This window comes from Anguilla anguilla, chromosome 2, assembly GCF_013347855.1.
Source record: "Anguilla anguilla isolate fAngAng1 chromosome 2, fAngAng1.pri, whole genome shotgun sequence".
Classification (NCBI taxonomy): Eukaryota; Metazoa; Chordata; class Actinopteri; order Anguilliformes; family Anguillidae; genus Anguilla; species Anguilla anguilla.
In genome coordinates, this window is record NC_049202.1 from 2,378,274 (window position 1) to 2,397,719 (window position 19,446).

Sequence of the window (19,446 nt, forward strand, 5' to 3'; positions counted from 1 at the left end):
GCTCAGCCCCTTAGCTTAATGCCACAGCAGTTCCTCCCAAAAATGTTTCAGGTGTTGAAGGGAGAGAATCCATCCCCGGCGAAGGACACACCTCCTCTTTGAGGGAGCTCCTTCCCAGAGTGCTGCACGCGTAAAACTGTCACAGTCTTTGCAGGAGAGGGGAGGTCGTCGGCAGAGAGCGCACGGTTCAGTACTCCAGGAACAGGAAGTGGAGAGAGGCCACAGCCACCCGTTCAGATTTTGGGGAAATCAAGGCATGGAAGAAAAACAAGCACAAAACCGTCCAGACCCACGGCGCACCCGTACAAAGTGTCACGAGTAAAACTCGGCTAACTATGTAGCTAGCCAGCTATGGAATGTCCTCACCTCTGTAACATTATTTGTTGTCCTCCCTGTGTCCATACATCTGTATTGGTGGTACGCGCTAACTAGGTTAACTAAAGTAGGCGAGACGCTAACATGTTAGGGTTAGCTAAAGTAACGTCAGGCGATAAAGCTGTGCTTAAAAATCTCCTGCCGTTCGAAGTGGTGATTTTGGGAGATGCAGCCGCACGTGCGTCCTACTAAACGAAGCACACCTGCACATGCGTCCCACCAAATGTCCCTCTCAGGTCGTCCCTGAGTGAGTGAGTGAGTGAGTGAGTGAGTGACCGACCACAATTTGCCAGCCGCCTTCATTGATTCGTCCGTTCCCGCGAGCCTCCTCCCATCCGTCAGGACAGGGAGTCTAAATTCTACCATTACCAGACATTTTCATCGCCGCTGTCCCACTGTATACATGTTTCAAGGTATCTCTGATTTATCGGGAGGCCTGTGTGGATGCTGATAGTCGCCTTGGCAGGTAAATGGATGGTAATGGCGCACACTGGCCAGTGTCCAGTCTTTGAGGCCCAACCCACCCTGGCTCCCATTTCATTTTTTTTTTTTTTCCCCGAATTTTTTTTTCCAGTTGGCGTAGGGACAAAGCCGAGCTCGAGTCCAGGCATGTTCAGAGGCAGCACAACAGCTCTCTGCGCCCACACCCGTTCCATTTTGTTTGTCCGTCCCCGATGAAGGACATGCCTCCTCTTTGTGTGTGGGTTAGTCACACCAACATGCAGGTCATCAGTAAACTCCATCCAGGAACAATATTGTTACCATGGTGGATGTGCACGTAACAATTTACTTTGATTTTGATATTGCTTGATTACAGTCTCTACATTGCATTGTTTTAATCATTGCTATTTTGTGGTTGGTAGGAATTCTAATCTCTCTCTCTCTCTCTCTAAAATCCTGCAGGAATTGTGATGCTCTGTGAAACTATAATCACATGGGCTGTGCTTTTCCACAGTAGGCAGGGCTGAATTGCTACGCAGAAGCCGTCTTCCTGGTTTTCCCCAACAGTACAACAGTCCCCACCCCACCCCCCCCCCCCCCCCCCAAAATCCAGCCCATAATATTCAGTCCAGTCATCATCTCAGCGTATGCCACTTAAATGCTTGCACCTCTTACCCTCCACATTTTCACCAGCCATTTCAAAAAGGCCAGGCTTTAAAAAGCAATCTTCTTTTCACAGCTTTTAAACTTTATTTGGTGTCCATTTTTTCCCAGACAATGGCACATGTAATCATACTTTTAACACCGCGACTTGCAGCATAGCGTAAGCTGCCATATCTGATTCCCCGAGGCATTTGGCTAACTAGCCTCATTAACCAGCTCACCTACAGCCTCTGCGCATAGCTCTTAGTAGCGCCCTACCCTTCCAGTATTTCCACAGGAGTTCAACCCATTTTCGAATCATTAGCCACTGGATTCCCCTTAATGGCTTTCAATTTAGACGTGGATCCATTTTAGTCCGCGAGCCTCCATTGTGAGTCCAGAGAGGGTCTTTTTAGGAGAACGAGGAGCAATGGGGTCCAGGTTATGGCAAAATAATTACAGCACGGTTCATTACATCACTTAATTGTACAAGACACAAACTGAGAAGCCATCAATCAATACCTTAAATGAAAACTAAACACTGTGAAAGTTGGCTAAATTGCCTACATTCTGCTAAACAGCACAGTGGAGGCAGACACAAATAATAACACAGAAAGCATTGCCTTTTCTTTCTGCCGTACCCTTGAGCAAGGCACTTAACCTGAATTGCTTCAGTATGTATCCAGCTGTACAAATGGATGTGAGAAGAAAAAAGTTTTTTCAGTAGTTCTGGATGAGTGCGTCCGATAAATGTCTGAAATGAAAATGAAATGTATTGAACAAATCCTTACAAAGTTTTTTTTTTTAAGTTTCCATTTTAGTTTACAAAAATAACCCTGCATGCATAAAGCGCAGTAATTGCGTAGTTTATTATGGGGATTTGAAATGGTGATTTAATGGAATCACTTTTTATCATTTTTGGACCAGGTCTTGGATAGAAAAAGGGGGGTGGGTGTTTCATAAGAACTTATCAGTCATACATAAAGGACACACCATAGCTTTTCTATCTTTGGTATTCAACAAACAAGGATATTTCCCATTGCCTATCCCCGTGATGCAATACACAGGTAGCATTTCACATAAATAAAAGGGAAAAAGGTATGTCTTTAAAAATAAACATTTATTGATTCCAGCATCCTATTTCCCTGCTAAATACAGTACCATAAGCATTTTTGATATGTTTCTGCATATTAAACGTTGAAATATGATTTATTTAGCAAGGCTGCATGTGCAAACTAAATGACTCAATATTGGTTCTAAAAGATTATTTATATTCATCCACTATGAAAGGAAGAAAGTAAGAAGAGTAGGTATGCAGTATCTTGAAATGAGTTTATGAAAATGCAATCAAATTAAATACTTTAACTCAGCACACAGAAGTAATGCACAAAGGAATCACATTGGATTTAATATCATATTCATCTCGATCCATGCATTAGCATACAGTACCACAGGTTCCCAATCAAAGTCTAATCTAATCAACTCCGCATTTGTGTTCCCATCAATCCATTCCGTCGCTATGGCAAACTGTCACAGTTTATGTTCTACACGGGAAACACAGAACACGACCATTACTTAGCCTTCATTAGGGCAGCGATTCGCGCGTGCCACACACACGTTCTTAGCGAGAACAAAATGCACACGCAAAGGACGTATCTAACCAGTTTCTTCCTGATTTACTATAAAAATTATTTAATAAAAAAAACTACTATATTATAATAATAACCGTATTAACTACACTGAATTGAATATCAGAATGATTCATAATTTTTCTTCATTCAAGTATTTTAAGAAATAATTAATCATTGAAAGTAAATCTCACAAACTGAGTTACAAAGCTTTGCTCTGCTTGACATTCTAATCAAAAAGTAAATCAAACTTTTATTTATTTATATATGAAATAATGTTTAAAATAATTGCTTTTGCTTTCATAAACTGTAATCTTGGCTTGTGTAACCGTTGATCAATAACGAAAAAATTAATTTAAAAATTGTGCCATGATATTGCTATCCTATTTAGCAATTAAGGACAGAGGTCTACTAAGGACAGCACAGTATTCTGAGTCAGCCACAGCCAGTAGATTGGACAAGTAAATGAGCAGCCTTAATTACTTAAATTGAGGCACATACTCCAATCTATTAAAATCCCAGTCAAGTTAAGACTGACACCAATAACTCTCTTGTGGGTGCGACTGCAGGCATTCTTTTGCAGTCAAAGTCATTTTTACACAGATGTACTTTCAATGACAGTTTATTTCAATCAATCAACCATGCAAAAACAAGTCAAGACACTTAAAGAACCCAGCTGCCGTCATAAAAAATGATCAAATGTGTGAATTCATGTCACGCCAAATAAAAACCATATGGCGCATCTGAACTGCCCTGGTACATGCCATGGTTTGACCCCGTGCTCATCCTTGGTGATAGGAACGTGCCATTTCACAGCAAATTAGCGACAGCGTTAGCCTCAAGCTGCCTCCAATCAGGCGAGACGCGTCTCCAAAGCATGAAGCATTACAGCATTATTCCAATTCATTCACGTCAAATCAGTCGGCAAAATTTGAAGGAATTCTAGCCGACCCCCCTCCCTTCTATCGCCACTTACAGTTCAGCGAAAGGTGCACTTTGGACCGGAATTCTGTGGCCGTTTACCTTAAACGTTGATGCGCGCTGCCGGCATTTAAACTCGCGGTAGCGCCATGGAAACGAAGCGGGCTGACAGCTACACCGCGAGGCCACTCGAGTTTCCCCAAGACGGTGCTGAAAGAACAGCAGCCTCGCGAAAGACTCGCGGAGGCAATGAAACGCGCTCTGTCAAAGTCGCGGCTTTTTGGCATCTCGCGCGCACGCGGTAACACACGCATCTTTAAAAGTTCACCGCGAGGGCAGGCGTCGCGAAAATGAAGTATAACTTATGGCGCGGAGTCCCGTGTTGCACGGTAAATGGTGCGTGTAATGGCTGACATAGCCAAAAGGACAGGGGTGTCTGACACAAGCACCGCGAGGATGTTTAAGCTGTGAGAATCAATACATTTAAGAGCAAACAATAAAATACCTTTTTTTTTTCTTATTCAACTTTTTTCTTTAACAGACTATGGCCCAATTGAGTTACCGGGTCCAGCACCAAGCCATTAAGAATGTAATACAACACAAGTGAATCAAGTGCTGCTCATGGTCTTCCAACATTTTTTTATCCCAGATTTATTCAATAACCTAGGGCAATGAAAACCATCACTCAGTAGAACAGGTGCTGAAGTGAACATCAAGCAGGTCTTCACCATTATGCATGTTTGATCTATTATGTATTACAATATCCTTCACACATGAGAGCATGTCATCAAATTGGCAGAATAATTCATTTATATAGGCCTACCCAAAACAACACTGGGAATATAAGAGGTTATAGGAATTATTTATTAAACGGTTATGATTTAAACTAACGTTATGGATAAATAAGACAATTTTGGGGGTGGAATGGGGGGGGGGGGGGAGCAAGGGGAATGTCATTTGAGGAAACATGGAGGGATGGTAACAGTGATGTCATAGCCAGGATGATAACGTTGAAAGGACAGGTGTGTGACGTTCACCTGGCCGCTGGGGTCAACACCTCGTCTCCTCCAGCAAGTGCCCTGAGACTCCAGCGACACCCAGTCAGGCCCTCGGTTTACAGGCCCATCTGGAAAATGGCGTTTATTAAGTTGTGTCCCTGCAATTCCATTGGGGCACTGGCTTTTCCACCAGGTACAAGGGAAAGACCGCCCCCTACTGGCCCACTTCAGGAGGGCATCCTTGGTTTACCTGGAGGTCTCTAATCAAACCCCATTTACTTTCAGCCATCTGATACAGCTAGGCTACAAGACTGGCAGCTTATTTTTGCTTTATTGTAATACATTTAAATGAAATTAACCTCTGCTGTATACTGTATAGCAAATTATACCTTTTCCAAGTACATTTTTACACAAAAAGGTTTATAATTACCCCCTCTTAAAAAGCCTAAAGTCTAGAGATTGCGGTTTCTTCGATTCTATAATTATGTAATTCTAAGTTATGGAAATCATTTTTCCACTGTTGCCTTCATAGTTACAAAAGATACAAGCATTTAAAAAGAATGAATAGATGTGGCATTTTTGGTGTTTTAAATGACACATGAAACTACATTCTGTGCGGCACTGAATGTGACAGTTATATATAGTATACAGTCACTTTGGAATTGAACAAGCATAATTTTCACAGCAACAGTCGACTGCAAATGACCTGAAAATGACTCAGAAACTTTGAGAAAATAATTTTTCAAAGCACTGTCTCCAAAGTCACAAATGGAATCATGCGTCAAACAAGTTTAGACAATGACATGAAGCTATGTGGTTCTCGAATGAAAAGCAGAATGGGTGGGGTAAGGCTGAACATGGAAATGTGCTTATTTCATCTCATAAACTGCAAAAAGACACCATAAGGCTGTACTAAAACTTCAGTTTTTTATGACACTGAAACATCTTTTGGAGCTAAAACACAGTGTTACAGTACCTTCTGTTTGATGTTCCAATATAAATATAAAGACATGCATACATAATGAACTTCGGAGAAGAATAACATATCTGACTGCACAAACTGAAAATAAAGAATAATACCCAATTATTTTTTCAAACATTAGCGCGATGGTGCAAATCTAAAATATAAAAATCTATTTACAGTAAAAGGTAGAAAAGTAACAAGGAGATCCTGTTAGCAAAATCAAGAGATTATTCAGATCCTGTCTAAAAGCAACAGTGAAGCTTATCGTGCATGAACAACCAAAAACATTTTAATAATCATTGAAGCATCAACTGTCTATATGGCTTGTCTGTCCATTCCATTTAATAAATGTGTAACAATGCAATGTACCTGTGCAAGTCATGTGACCCCTCTCATTTCTGCATATGACTTAATCCATATTAGAGGGTTACTCTGGTTGCTACCCGGTTGCTTTAAGTCCCATTGCTTAGAAATTCACAGCTTAATTTTGATTACCTGTTATCCATTATGCATTACATTGCAGGAGAACAACAAATTCTGGGATGCCTAGTCAAGATGATCCAACCAAAGCAATTCGGAACATCTAAAGTTAGTCCAGAAGTACTATAGCAGACATGTAGGGTGAAGGCATCTGTATACAAGCATTGTCTGAACATTCAGATTTTTATTATTATTATCTCTTTTATGTTGTGTCCTTTCTATGAAATTTGTATTCAGCTACAGGTATGCTGCCCTCTCTCCATCTCCACCCAGGTATTTCAAAGCCTCATAACGGCAATTGTGTCACAGAGCTCTCCCTTCACACAGAGGCCCCCCGATCTCTGTTCATATGAGTCAGATCTTCAAATAAAGTCACTTTAAAGAATTACCCCGACTGGGTTTCCCCCACACCTCTTCCTCCCTCCCCCCCCCCCTCCCCAATCGCATCAGAGTGGCCCCAAACCGAATTACGCGCAAGACGATCTCTGTATGAGATGTGCTCTCCCGTATTGGTATTGTCCCTGATAAGGGTTTGGGGCCAGGAGGAGCCGCTCCGTTCTCCCCCTCCAGCCCCTTCAGAAGTTCCCTCTCCTGCCAGCTCCCCTGGTAAAAATACTCATCAGGTACTCCAAGCATGTTGCAGTCAGAGACGTCTAACGTTCCAGTCATCCCGCGGGCCCAAGCACAGACCCCGCTCTCCCGACAGAAACCGTATTAGTCATATTAATAACGTCCCTTTTTGGTGTAGAAGCACAGAGCAGTTTAAAGTACCATTGCATATTCATCCTAGAATAGACGGAACCCTGTCAGTATCACGCCAGTACTGTACCTGTAAGTATGGTAGAAATGGATAGGAAGCGGCTGACCACAATGATTCTGTGTCAGAAAAATTCAACGTGATACGATTAATGGTCATTTTTAAACAGCATAGGTAGAGATATGGCCATGTCTGATGCAATAGATGTACATGTGTATAAAACACTAACAGACCTGTGTTACATGTTTCTATCAGTAATACTACACCCTATCTTCTGTATGACCGTATCTAGCAGGCAAGGTTAGGGGCCACGCACAATTGGTACATACTTTATTCAGCCACATTAAGACTGTGTGCAGCGCCCGAATTGTGATAGAAAATATGCAGCTTTAGATCATCACACCTCAAAATAACATCTCAAAACCCAGTTAATATTTCCAAGCTATCTATCTATCGTGCAAACTGAATAAAAAAAATAAAAAAACGATTTGGTACCCTAAAGAGGATTGAAAAGCACAGCGCCGCATAGAGGCAGACACAAACAGACAGTAGGGACGCAGTCGTGGTGCAGCTTAGAGTAGATCGCGCATCACGGACATCCATGCTTTGCGAAGAGGGTTTTTCTGAGACGGAATGTTATAACCCACAGATTAATGAGTGCAGCACTTCCATTAATTGGTCCCCTCTGCCTGTAGATTAGTTGTGGTAGTTCCAAGTACAAACATATACTAAACAATCAAAGCGAGATGCCTTTCAGTGAACCGAGCTGAAACTATCACTACGCCTCCCCCGATCAGAATGAAGCACGGATGACCTGTGTGCAAGAAGAAGAAAAAAAACCTCTTCCCCTTTCTCTGGGAACCCTTAATTATAGCCCTAGTGAGACTCTTACTCACTCAAAGGAGTTCTTTATAATGCTCTGCAGTCACATCCTTGTGAAACAGCTCATCTTGTCATCCGCTAGGACATCAACACATTTTCTCCATCGCAAATGTCACAAGCGTCTATTAAAGAGCCAAGCGTTCGACCAAAAAAACCTTTGTCAGAGCTTAAGATCACACAGATGCAAACATACAAGACCATATAACTAATAGTGTTTTCTGAATGTAGGCTACCACATTCTATTAAAATTTTATTCAATACAAGCTGGTACATTTGGTACACTAAATTAAATTTTATTTGAGAATAACAAAAGTAAAAGAAAGAAAAATAATACAATACAATACAATACACTCAGGGACAAGCACACATAAATCATCTAGAGCTTCCTAATCATCTAGGAAGTTATCAGCAGGGAACAGAAGGCACTTTCAGGAAGTACAGCTATCGGTCAGGATCTGTCCTGGCTGTCATTGCTATTTGCATAAAGTTTGTTATTGTTTGAAGCATTCTCATTTTCAGAACTGAATGTTTGTCTTCATCTCATACCTAATTAATGACTTTTATTTTCCTTTATACTATCAGTAAAAACCAGATTATTAGAGAGTCTTTTATGTACTTCATGTCACAGGTAAACTTCTCCATATCCGGGCTAGTGAACATTTTGTTTGCACAAGTAGATTTCTCACCAACTTTCCTGACAGGGGAAGTGTGAAAAACCACTGACCCCTGAATAATATTTTCTGCAATACTGTACAGTAAGGTCATACATACCTTATTTTCAAGGTTTTTCCTTTATACAGGTGGGAATTTCATACCAAAAATAGCTTATACTGCATATGTCTTGGGAAACGTGGAAACCAGTTGAATCTGTTGCGCAACGAAGGTCTTTCAGTACCGAATATATCTAAAGCCAAAACTTGAATTGACTTAAGGCACAGAGAGGTCCGTACAGTAAATATAAAAGCTCTAATAGCGCAAAGACTAGCAGTGGCCCTTTGAAACGTAATAAAGGGAAGAATTGTAGCTTTTTCAAAGTGCCGCTCTGTGCCTAGACCAATAAAGCATGTGGCAGCGGGTCATGGATTAACGTTCCTGATGGAGCAAATCCACCGCACATGTGAGTGCCCCCGCTAACTACCCTGCCCCGCCATAAATCTGCAGCCGCTTTCCTGAATGTGTAAATCAATGCTGGACCGTGATTGGTGGGTTTACTCAAACAGTGCAGGATAAGGCTCCCGGGCTCGACCTATGCAATCCAGAGGAAGTTAATCCAGGTATTTCTCACACGCAAAAATCTAAATCTGAAATATACTGTAAATTATACCATGGTCTGGGTGAATACTCAATTCCGATTGGCTAGAAGGCGTGTGCTAAAAACTGATAACCACACACCTATGGCACATAGCCACAGTCAAATGTTCTTATCACTGTTCTAAATTCATACACTGGCTACAAAATAGCTATCTAGCCTCCTCTGGCAGTAAATTATGCAATACCTGTCCTAAAATATGTATTATGTGTATAAAATATGAATAATAATACCTATATAAGAACTTTTCTTATGATTTTTTTTTTTTTTTTTTTTTTTTTTACAAAAGGTTGTATTTTAGTACAGTGCATGGATACATGTAACTACAGTTTTTTTCTTCTTCTTCTTCTTCCCCCCATAGTTCTATGCAGTTGAATTTAAAGCAAATCAGCACTGTGAGCAATTCAAACAAGTTCCCGCTGTGCAGCTGTATCGCGGGGACACATTATGATGTTCGCGGGGGGTAGGGGGACTCAACAGGAACGACAGGGATCAAGGGAAAGTCGCAAGGCGGCAAGCCATAAATTATGGTTGCATACACATGATTTAAAGAAAGAAAAAGAGTTAAAGAAAAATGTGAATATTTTACATCAGAAAGAGATGAAACGTTTCTGTTCAAACCAATACTTCAAATACTTTCTTTACCATTCCGGTGCCATTAGAATAATTTGGAATACATTATAATTTTTCAGGTGGTATAATCTTCAAGAGGTGGGATTCATTAATAACAGTGGGATTCGTAAATAATAAATAAAAGTCAATAACTGCAATGCACTGCTGAGCCAAAGGGCCAACATTCCAGCAACAGGCAATCAACTTCATAAACCACAGAGGACAATGCATTATTACAGCCTGCTACAGCCTGGGCTAGGTGTGTGTGTGTGTGTGTGTGTGTGTGTGTGTGTGTGGTGTGTATGTGTGTGAGTACATGTGTCTGTGTGTGTGTGTGTGTGTGTGTGTGGATGCACGTGAGTGCATGTGTGTGTGCGTGTGTGTGTGTGTGTGTGCGTGCGTGTGCATGCGTGTGCGTGCCTGTGTGGTGTGTATGTGTGTGAGTACATGTGTGTGTGTGTGTGTGTGTGTGTGTGTGTGTGAATGCGCGTGAGTGCATGTGTGTGTGTGGGTGTGTGTGCGTGGGCATGTGTGTGCATGTTTGTGTGTGGGTGCGTACGTGCATGTGTGCGTTTATATTTTACAAGACTACTCATCAATTTACAACAAGCTTCCCATAGTACAGGCTTGACCAGACGAGGTCAGAATAGTTAAGAGCAAAAAGAATTGCACTCCTTTACTTCATAGTTCTCTAAATGTACTGAATTAAGCACGCCCAAGCTCAAAACACACAACAAACCCACTGCTAGGGCAAAGCTTGACATCACATCGCCATGGATACAGGGATAAAAAGTTCCGAAGGCGTGAGGTAACAATGATTTGTTTTGTAAAAATATTGCGGCTCCTTCCTGTCAACTCAGAAATGCTCTGCAGTCTTGCTCTGCTTTTCCCCATAAATATAAAATTTATATCCCAAAAAACAATAAATACAAACAGAGGTAGTAGTGCTTCTGAAAACATCAAGTATGAAAACCCACACCATTACTCAACTCAGTTTTTTTTTGGAAATTCATTCTTTGTATATATATTTTTTTCCTTTGATAAGTCTCAGCAAAGAAAAGTAATTATGACTTCAAAATTGTCTAGATGCTGGCTGGATTCAATCCCATGGGGGGGAAAAAACACTTGCTGAGTTCAAACTTCTTTCTAATATTAGTCCCTTTTCTCTCAGCAGGCATTAATAACGTTTTAGTTTAAAAAGCCAATTATTGATCCAAATATAACCCCACCCCCCCCCCCCCCCAGGATTACGAATCCATTTCTAATCTAACGTATTTTCAAAAGCCCAAGAACAGAAGTGTTTGCTCATCTGGGTTGTCATACTTGCGAGACATTCTCATTCATCCAACAAGGTTGCAGTAGCGAAAACGGCTTTTGTGAAAACTGTAAACAATTTCCAAAGAATTTATAATTTTATCTCTGCAGATGGTTTTCACCGGTGGATAAATGTACACGGCGCATGTAACTGAAGTGAAGACCTGTTAATCTGTGCTGATTCTTCAAATTCTTGTTAAGAAGCATCCATATTTTAAAAATCTGCCAGCAACACGTTCACAGCATTCAAAGCAAAGTAAGTATGACTCAATCCAGGGACACTCAAATCTGCCCCTGGAGGCCAGTAGTACTGCTAACACTGTTTCAGGGTATGCATTTCCCACGGTAATCAAAGCTGTCAGGCGGTACTGCTAGGCCCAGCTCAGCTAAGGGTACGCGTTTCCCACGGTAACCAAAGCTGTCAGGCGGTACTGCTAGGCCCAGCTCAGCTAAGGGTACACGGTTCCCACGGTAACCAAAGCTGTCAGGCGGTACTGCTAGGCCCAGCTCAGCTAAGGGTACGCGGCTCCCACGGTAACCAAAGCTGTCAGGCGGTACTGCTAGGCCCAGCTCAGCTAAGGGTACGCGGTTCCCACGGTAACCAAAGCTGTCAGGCGATACTGCTAGGCCCAGCTCAGCTAAGGGTACGCGGTTCCCACGGTAACCAAAGCTGTCAGGCAGTACTGCTAGGCCCAGCTCAGCTAAGGGTACGCGGTTTCCACAGTAACCAAAGCTGTCAGGCGGTACTGCTAGGCCCAACTCAGCTAAGGGTACGCGGTTCCCACGGTAACCAAAGCTGTCAGGCGGTACTGCTAGGCCCAGCTCAGCACTAAGGGTACGCGGTTCCCGTGGTAACCACAGCTGTCAGGCGGTACTGCTAGGCCCAGCTCAGCTAAGGGTACACGGTTCCCACGGTAACCAAAGCTGTCAGGCGGTACTGCTAGGCCCAGCTCAGCTAAGGGTACACGGTTCCCACGGTAACCAAAGCTGTCAGGCAGTACTGCTAGGCCCAGCTCAGCTAAGGGTACGCGGTTTCCACAGTAACCAAAGCTGTCAGGCGGTACTGCTAGGCCCAACTCAGCTAAGGGTACGCGGTTCCCACGGTAACCAAAGCTGTCAGGCGGTACTGCTAGGCCCAGCTCAGCACTAAGGGTACGCGGTTCCCGTGGTAACCACAGCTGTCAGGCGGTACTGCTAGGCCCAGCTCAGCTAAGGGTACACGGTTCCCACGGTAACCAAAGCTGTCAGGCGGTACTGCTAGGCCCAGCTCAGCTAAGGGTACACAGTTCCCACGGTAACCAAAGCTGTCAGGCGGTACTGCTAGGCCCAGCTCAGCACTAAGGGTACGCAGTTCCCACGGTAACCAAAGCTGTCAGGCAGGTGCGCTGGGGTCACCTTGGCGCCGGCCGCGGCGTGACTGCTGAGCTCCCGCTCGGCAGCAATCAGCCGCTTACAACGTTAAGGCCCGAGGCCAACGTTTTCATCCATTTTTAATCTTCCACAGCCCTAACCTCCCGACCCTCCCACTTTCCCCCTTCAGATATTTACTTTCAGGTGATGGCCTGAAGATAGACAGAACAGGAAGGGCTTTCCTCTGTCTAACGCACGGGGATTTCTGGCCTTTCAAAAGGAAATTACCCCTTTGATACCAGCTAATAGCGTACTGTATAATAATAATAACTGTGCTGTGTTAGACCTATCAGAAGACGGTCCATCCCACATCTGGCCAGATCAGAGACATGAAGCTCTGAAAAAAAGGGCTTGTCTTTTATCGAGGTGCTGTATCAGCTCATGTGATCAGATTTGTGCAGATCTGTTGCTCCCACACAAAGATAACAGCGACTCACCTTCTCCAGCGAGCCAAGTCCTTCCAAAAACACGATTTCCTCTCATCAGCGTTATATCGACTGCACCGGCGTATCCGATGATGTCATTACCAACTTCATCGCTTCATCTCCACACGTAACATTCAGAACTCGGGCCTCGCTGATGCGGTGCGTTTTTAATTCGCCAGCACGGGACAGCTTTTCGGCCCGGCCTGATTGTCTTCATGACTAGGAGAGCGCCGATCCTCGCGTAGTGCATTTCCAGTCCATCCACTGCAGTTCCGCTCGGAAATAACAGTTCAGTAGTGAAAGGCACCGAAATGGCCGACCAGAGCAAGATTCTAATTTTGAATTCAAAGACCGTCGCGGCCGAAAACAAAGCTATCAAAGTCCAAAACGCAAACAGGGGGGGGGGGGGGGGGGGGGGGGGGGGGGAGAAGGCCTGTTTCTGGCGGTTCCCCCTGCGGCAAACCTCCCAAAAAAAAAAAACAGGGACACAGAACAACCAGACAAGGAGGACAGCCTTCTGATACGGCAGCCAGCTTTGAAATATTCTGGCTGTAAAATTTTGCCAGGCCTGGCATCCAACAAGCCGAGAATGCAAATCTCCGCTTTTGCTCGTGCTCATTCAGGGTGGCAGTCCGCGCGCGGGAGGAAATATTTGCTTGTTGGAAGTGGCGTCTGACTCTGTTATTCTTTTTGGCTGAAGGCAACACGCTGCTGTACCAGACTCAAAAACTGCTCCCGGGGTAAAGAAAGCAAAAAAAAAACAAAACAAAACAAAAAATGTGAAAATGTTTGACTCGTAATTCATCAGTGACATAAACAATGGCACCCAATCCCTTGGCGAGGCGTGACAAAATGGCCGCTCTACCTTTGAGAGATATGCAAACTGACATTTTTGAAAACTGTGCCTTTAAGGAAGATTGTGGTTGTAGCATTATTGTCACTTTAGCTTCTGTTGTTCAGCACTGTCCAAAAGAGAGAGAGAGCCCAGTGACGGGCTCAAGATATTCAGCACTTAACAAAAGCGCAGCAAAATTAAAAGCACTACACGAATAAAACTGCAATCATTATCTTCATGTTTTGTGTCAAAGCAGGCCACATTCCCGTTTACTGTCACGCCATGGTACTGTATAATAGCTGTCATGTAAAAAAATAAATAAAATGGAACTAGAGAACCTAACATCAAGCCAATCCAAACTGATGCATATGGTGCACTGTGTGGGGAGGTGGGGGGGTGGGGGGGGGGGGGGGGGGGGGGGGGGGGGGTGTACTTGCTCTGCGGGGTCTTTGTTACAATTAATGATGTGATGAATTTATATATTTATTTAAAACTCATTAGAATTAAACCCCTAAGGAGAAACATGCTGTCCTGCCGAGGCTCTCCTGGGAACGTGCGGATCCATTTTGTTTGGTCTAGATAACAAAGGGAAAATTAAAAGTCACTTTGGCCTTTCAAAGCCCTCCTCGCGTTTCCTTTCAGATAGAAAATTATAATCGTGCCAAACGCTTGGGAAAATAAATGTTTATAAGACTAATTAAACTGATAATAAGACAAGTAATACATTTTGCCTTTCCAGCACTGCCTCGCTGTTTTTTATTTCCTTACGGACAGTCAGTGAATTGAGCGAAGATTAAATGTATTAGCACTTTTACACGCAATACGAACACGATAAGCAGGGAAGATTTTAATGATTCAGTCCCAAAACGTCTACTATATGGTCTGATAGTTTCAAATGCCCCCCCCCCCCCCCCCCTTTACATTCATATCCACATCTTTAGTGTTACACAAAAACCATGCGTTCAAAACATGAAACTGTGACCTTTTCACCTTTTCACCATTTGAACTACATCCCAAGACTGCAACTTCTGTTTTTTTTTATTTATTTTATGTCACAACACAAAACGCCTATTGCCACAGTTCTGCCCCAGGAGATTTTCACATTGCAGCTTCCCAGGTAAAGATACAAACTTTCATTGTTAACAGCACAAGAGCACAAGAGTGCAAAACAAGTACTGGTGGGTCTATGACTGCACTGTGGTATGCAGTCACCAATCTCTGAACCACATTAACGTGTCATTGAGTTAACTGAAGTTTACAGTCATTGTGGTGCGGAATTAATTAAACCAAAATGCTTGACGGTGAAGGGACGATGTGGGTCGAAAAAGGGAGGACCGGATGAGCTCTCATAAATGCCTGTAAGGGGTTAACACCTCTAAGAAGGAGACGAAACTGAGAGGTCCCCAGGGGACAGTCTAACTACCTGGGAATGCACTCAAACGACTGCTGCAGCTTGCGAATGAGACCATCAAGTTCAGTTGACGGGAAAAATGGATTCTGGAACGGGACGCGTGGACGCGCGGCCATTTGGAAGACGGATTAGACCCATTAGATCAGGGGCATTTTGTATGTTACCGTTTTAATTAGGGTCATTCTGACGTGTCCACATTCCCTGGCCCGTCTCCCGAATCAAACGCTTCCGCAGACGATGGTCCAAAAAGGAGCAGTGATTTTGGACGTGATACATGTATTAAATTTACATTCACTGCGTAAGGGTCATTGCTCCCGTTACTATAAATGATTTTAAGACAGTCCATTAAAAAAAAAAACACACACATTCTTACCTGTAGCAGTGACTTGGCACCTGCAAGCAGAAATTTCAAGATCGATTTATTCAGTGCAATGCATCATTGCCCCAGTATCTTCTAGCTCGTAAAGTGAATGTGGGGAGAGATAGCATTGATGTGCCCTGCAGTTTCCTCCAAGTACCCCTACACACACACACACTTTTACTTTATTTATATCAACTCTGGTTTGCTTCCAACAAAACATTTCATCCATGAACTTAATCAGGACCACCCCACACTGATGAACAGTCAATGCGTTTCCCAAGACTGCGAGCAGAACTTCGTCCATTCTAGGACAGCTGTCACTCTCACTCGAATTATGCCTTATGTGTACAAGATTTGAGGCAATTTTGTTTTCTATGGTCTGAATCAAGTTTTTATACTTTATACATATTGGCACAACATGAAATCCCATTCCAGGTCATGTGACATAATGGTGGTGCTGGCCAACGCCACTGAATAGAGAAAGTTAATGTCTTGGGTATTGGAGCTTCCCACCGTTTAGAAAATGGAAATAGCAACAACAAAAAAATTAAAGCACAATTATTTTGGATGCTCTGGTTGATTTTTTTTTTTTAATTACAACATGCGCTAATTATGATACAAATTAATCTGGCTCACATATTTCTCTGAAGTATACATTCACAAAGAGGCAAAAGTCAATTAATTCTCTTCATTTAAAAAAAAAAAACAAAAAGCAGCTCAAGCCTGAATAATGCTGGAATATTTCAGAATAATCTGACCAACGATACCTAAAGCCCGGTAAAATGCAAGGTTATTAGGACATGGCTTATGGAATGTCAGGAATATCACGGCTGCCAGGAGTGTGTTTGTTGTCAATATCAAATCACTGGTAGAGAGCTTTAACAGCCTTAGTCTGTACAACTACACTGCATGGCCAAAAGTATGTGGGCACCTGACATCAAACATCTCATCCAAAATTAACATTTGATAAGACCGTTTCAGCTGGAGGCAGGAACACCGTATGAACGCCCCCCCCCCCCCCCCCCCCCCCCCCCGTCCCCCCCCGTCCCCCGTCCCCCGTCCCCCCCACACACACACACGCACACGCACACTGGACGTATGCACATTTGGCCCATCTCAGCTTGAACATCTTGGCATCCAGATACGGTTCTTCGCCAAATTCAAATTATCCAGCATGGTGTCACCATAATGAATTTTGCGAAATTATGAGGACAGAAGTCTTTGAAACAGTTTAAGTACTTCACACACACACACACACTCACACACATGTACATGGTGACAACAAAAGAATCCGGGCATATCTCATATTTTATACACATAATAACATTTTGAAGTAGAACCGCTATAATTAACAGCGTTAACCCTGTGATGATCCACGTGAAAAATGTAATGTGATTGGTTGAAGCTTCATTTCAGCTCTCTACCAAACCGTACTTTATAGCATATATCACACAGCATAACTATAAGCTCGATGAAACTATCGTGAGAGCCACATAAATAATGGAACCTGAGGAAACACAATCCTCTTATCAAGCCGACCAATAAGGTCAAACAAAACATGTTTTACTGTGGGTGTAAGGCGGCACCAACAGACTCAGAATCACACATTAGATACGGTGTTCTGCTAGAGGTCGGCCATTTTATCTGCAGACCTCATATCATGCCTTCACTGCACCACATCAAAAAGTGAGAAATGAACAGAGGATGAGAGAGAAAAGTGCAAGAGAAGAACATATTAGTATGTATTTGTGTGCATTACACAATAACCACACAAGGATATGTGCTCCTGTGCACGTACTTTATATGCACTTGTGTTCGCTTGCGTGAAATCAGGCTCCATTTCACATAGCAAAACTGCAGAAAAAAAGTTTTTAAAGATGGAATAGAAATGTAAAAGGCACACACGGAGAGACACTGACTGGTTTCGAAAGAGCAGATTGCTCACCTAATCTATCAGATCGCCCGCTGACTGTGACATTTGATGTCTGTATGAAATGTGGGAGACCATTAATGGATATTTCCAAAAAAGCAGCAACAAGATTCCCCACGACAGAGCGAGACAAAAAGTAATTGATCAGGAACACAGAGTGAATTATGGCCACTGACAGAATGACTGCTGCCACGAATCCTGGCAATATTACCGAGATGAAACAGGCAATTCATGAACTGGCAAGTAACAAGTACTGCTGAACGCTGGAGATTGATTTAACATTGCTATTTTACAAGAATAACAATGGTTTCGAGGAAGATAATAGGTTGTATATTGTTATTGAAATTACACCTTTATTGTATGTGTCTGTCTGGAAAATCTTAATGCAGGTTTATACAGTATAGCTGTGTCTCTATTACAAACATGAAATATAAAATACTGTGCCCAGTGTCCAGTATGGTCTAAATCCTTGTTAAAATATTTTTTATTAAATTTGTCACATACACAAAGAAAGCACATATACCGTGTACACAAAATATAAAATGCCATTTCTGAATAAATGGAAGGTCTGAATGTAATTATGGAGTTATCAATTTTTAAATCAATCAATCTTTTTTTCTCATTATGTATTTATGTGTGCTGTTAGCAACGTTTCTACCTGATATGAATGCAACCGGTCCCAAAAGTGCTTATTTCACGGTGCTGTACCGTACACTCAGTGATGCATTACATTACAGGCATTTAGCAGATGCTCTTATCCAGAGCGACTTACACAACTTTTACACAGCATTTACACTGCATCCATTTATACAGCTGGATATACACTGAAGCAATGCAGGTTAAGTACCTCGCTCAAGGGTACAAAGGCAGCGTCTTATCCGGGAATCGAACCTTTGACCTTCAGGTTGCTAGACCAGCTCCTTACCCGTTATACTACACTGCCGCCGTGTGTGCTCCACTCATAGAACAGGACTTGTGGCGCACGACTGTCCCTACGAACACAGTTGGCAGTGTTTGCGGGTGGGAAGCCGGTGAGGGTATGAGTCCTGATCGTTGGATTAGTGACTCCTACTGGTTGGTCAGGGCTCCTGTTCAGCGGCGAGAGGATCTGGGGGAGACAGCGTGAACCTCCGCACGTGTTACGCTCTCCCAGTGAAACTCCTCGCTGTCAGGTGAAAAGAAGCGGCTGGCGACTCCACATGTATCGGAGGAGGCATGTGGTAGTCTACACCCTCCCCAGACCGACAGAGGATAGCGCATCGACCAGGACTGTGTGATACACACGGGGAACTGGTATAACGACTAAACTGGGGAGAAAAATGGGAGAAAATGGCAACAAAAAAAAACAAAAAAAAAAAAAACAACCCCAGACCCGTACTAAACCCAGAGCGGCCCAGAGGCGGTCTGCTGGGTCGGCTGCTCACGTCGGCCGGATCAGGCGGCCAATCCATCACGCGCGCCGCTCGGCGCCAGGGACGACCGGCGAATTCACGCCACGCGCTAACGAGCCGCGCGCCGCGCCGACAGCGTCGGCGGGAGTCGGTCATTGCGTTCCGAGCCTATTTCCGGCGCCGTGCGTGGACAGAGAGAAAGTTCTTATTCTTATTTTACTGTAAGAGAGGAAGCTGAGGAACCGACCACCAACCACGAACCGTGACTAGCGTTGATTCTAACAGCCCCTCTCCCAAACGTGTTGGTGTGCGTCAGCCAGTTCGCTCGCTACCAGGCTTTATAAACAGACTTTTTATTCA

General features: G+C 43.3%; 1 protein-coding gene across 2 annotated transcripts in view; it reads right to left on the reverse strand.

Moving 5' to 3' along the window:
* Nucleotides 1-19,446, reverse strand: part of sorcs3 (sortilin related VPS10 domain containing receptor 3) — a 204,037-nt gene that overhangs the window by 160,636 nt on the left and 23,955 nt on the right. The window contains exon 1 of one of the 2 annotated variants that reach the window (XM_035402855.1): nt 13,171-13,489. The exons of the other annotated variant lie outside the window; for it this stretch is intronic. The gene's annotated coding sequence lies outside the window, so the exon portion shown is untranslated. Of the gene's footprint in view, nt 1-13,170; nt 13,490-19,446 lie in introns of those variants that run through there. 2 annotated transcript variants of the gene reach the window in all.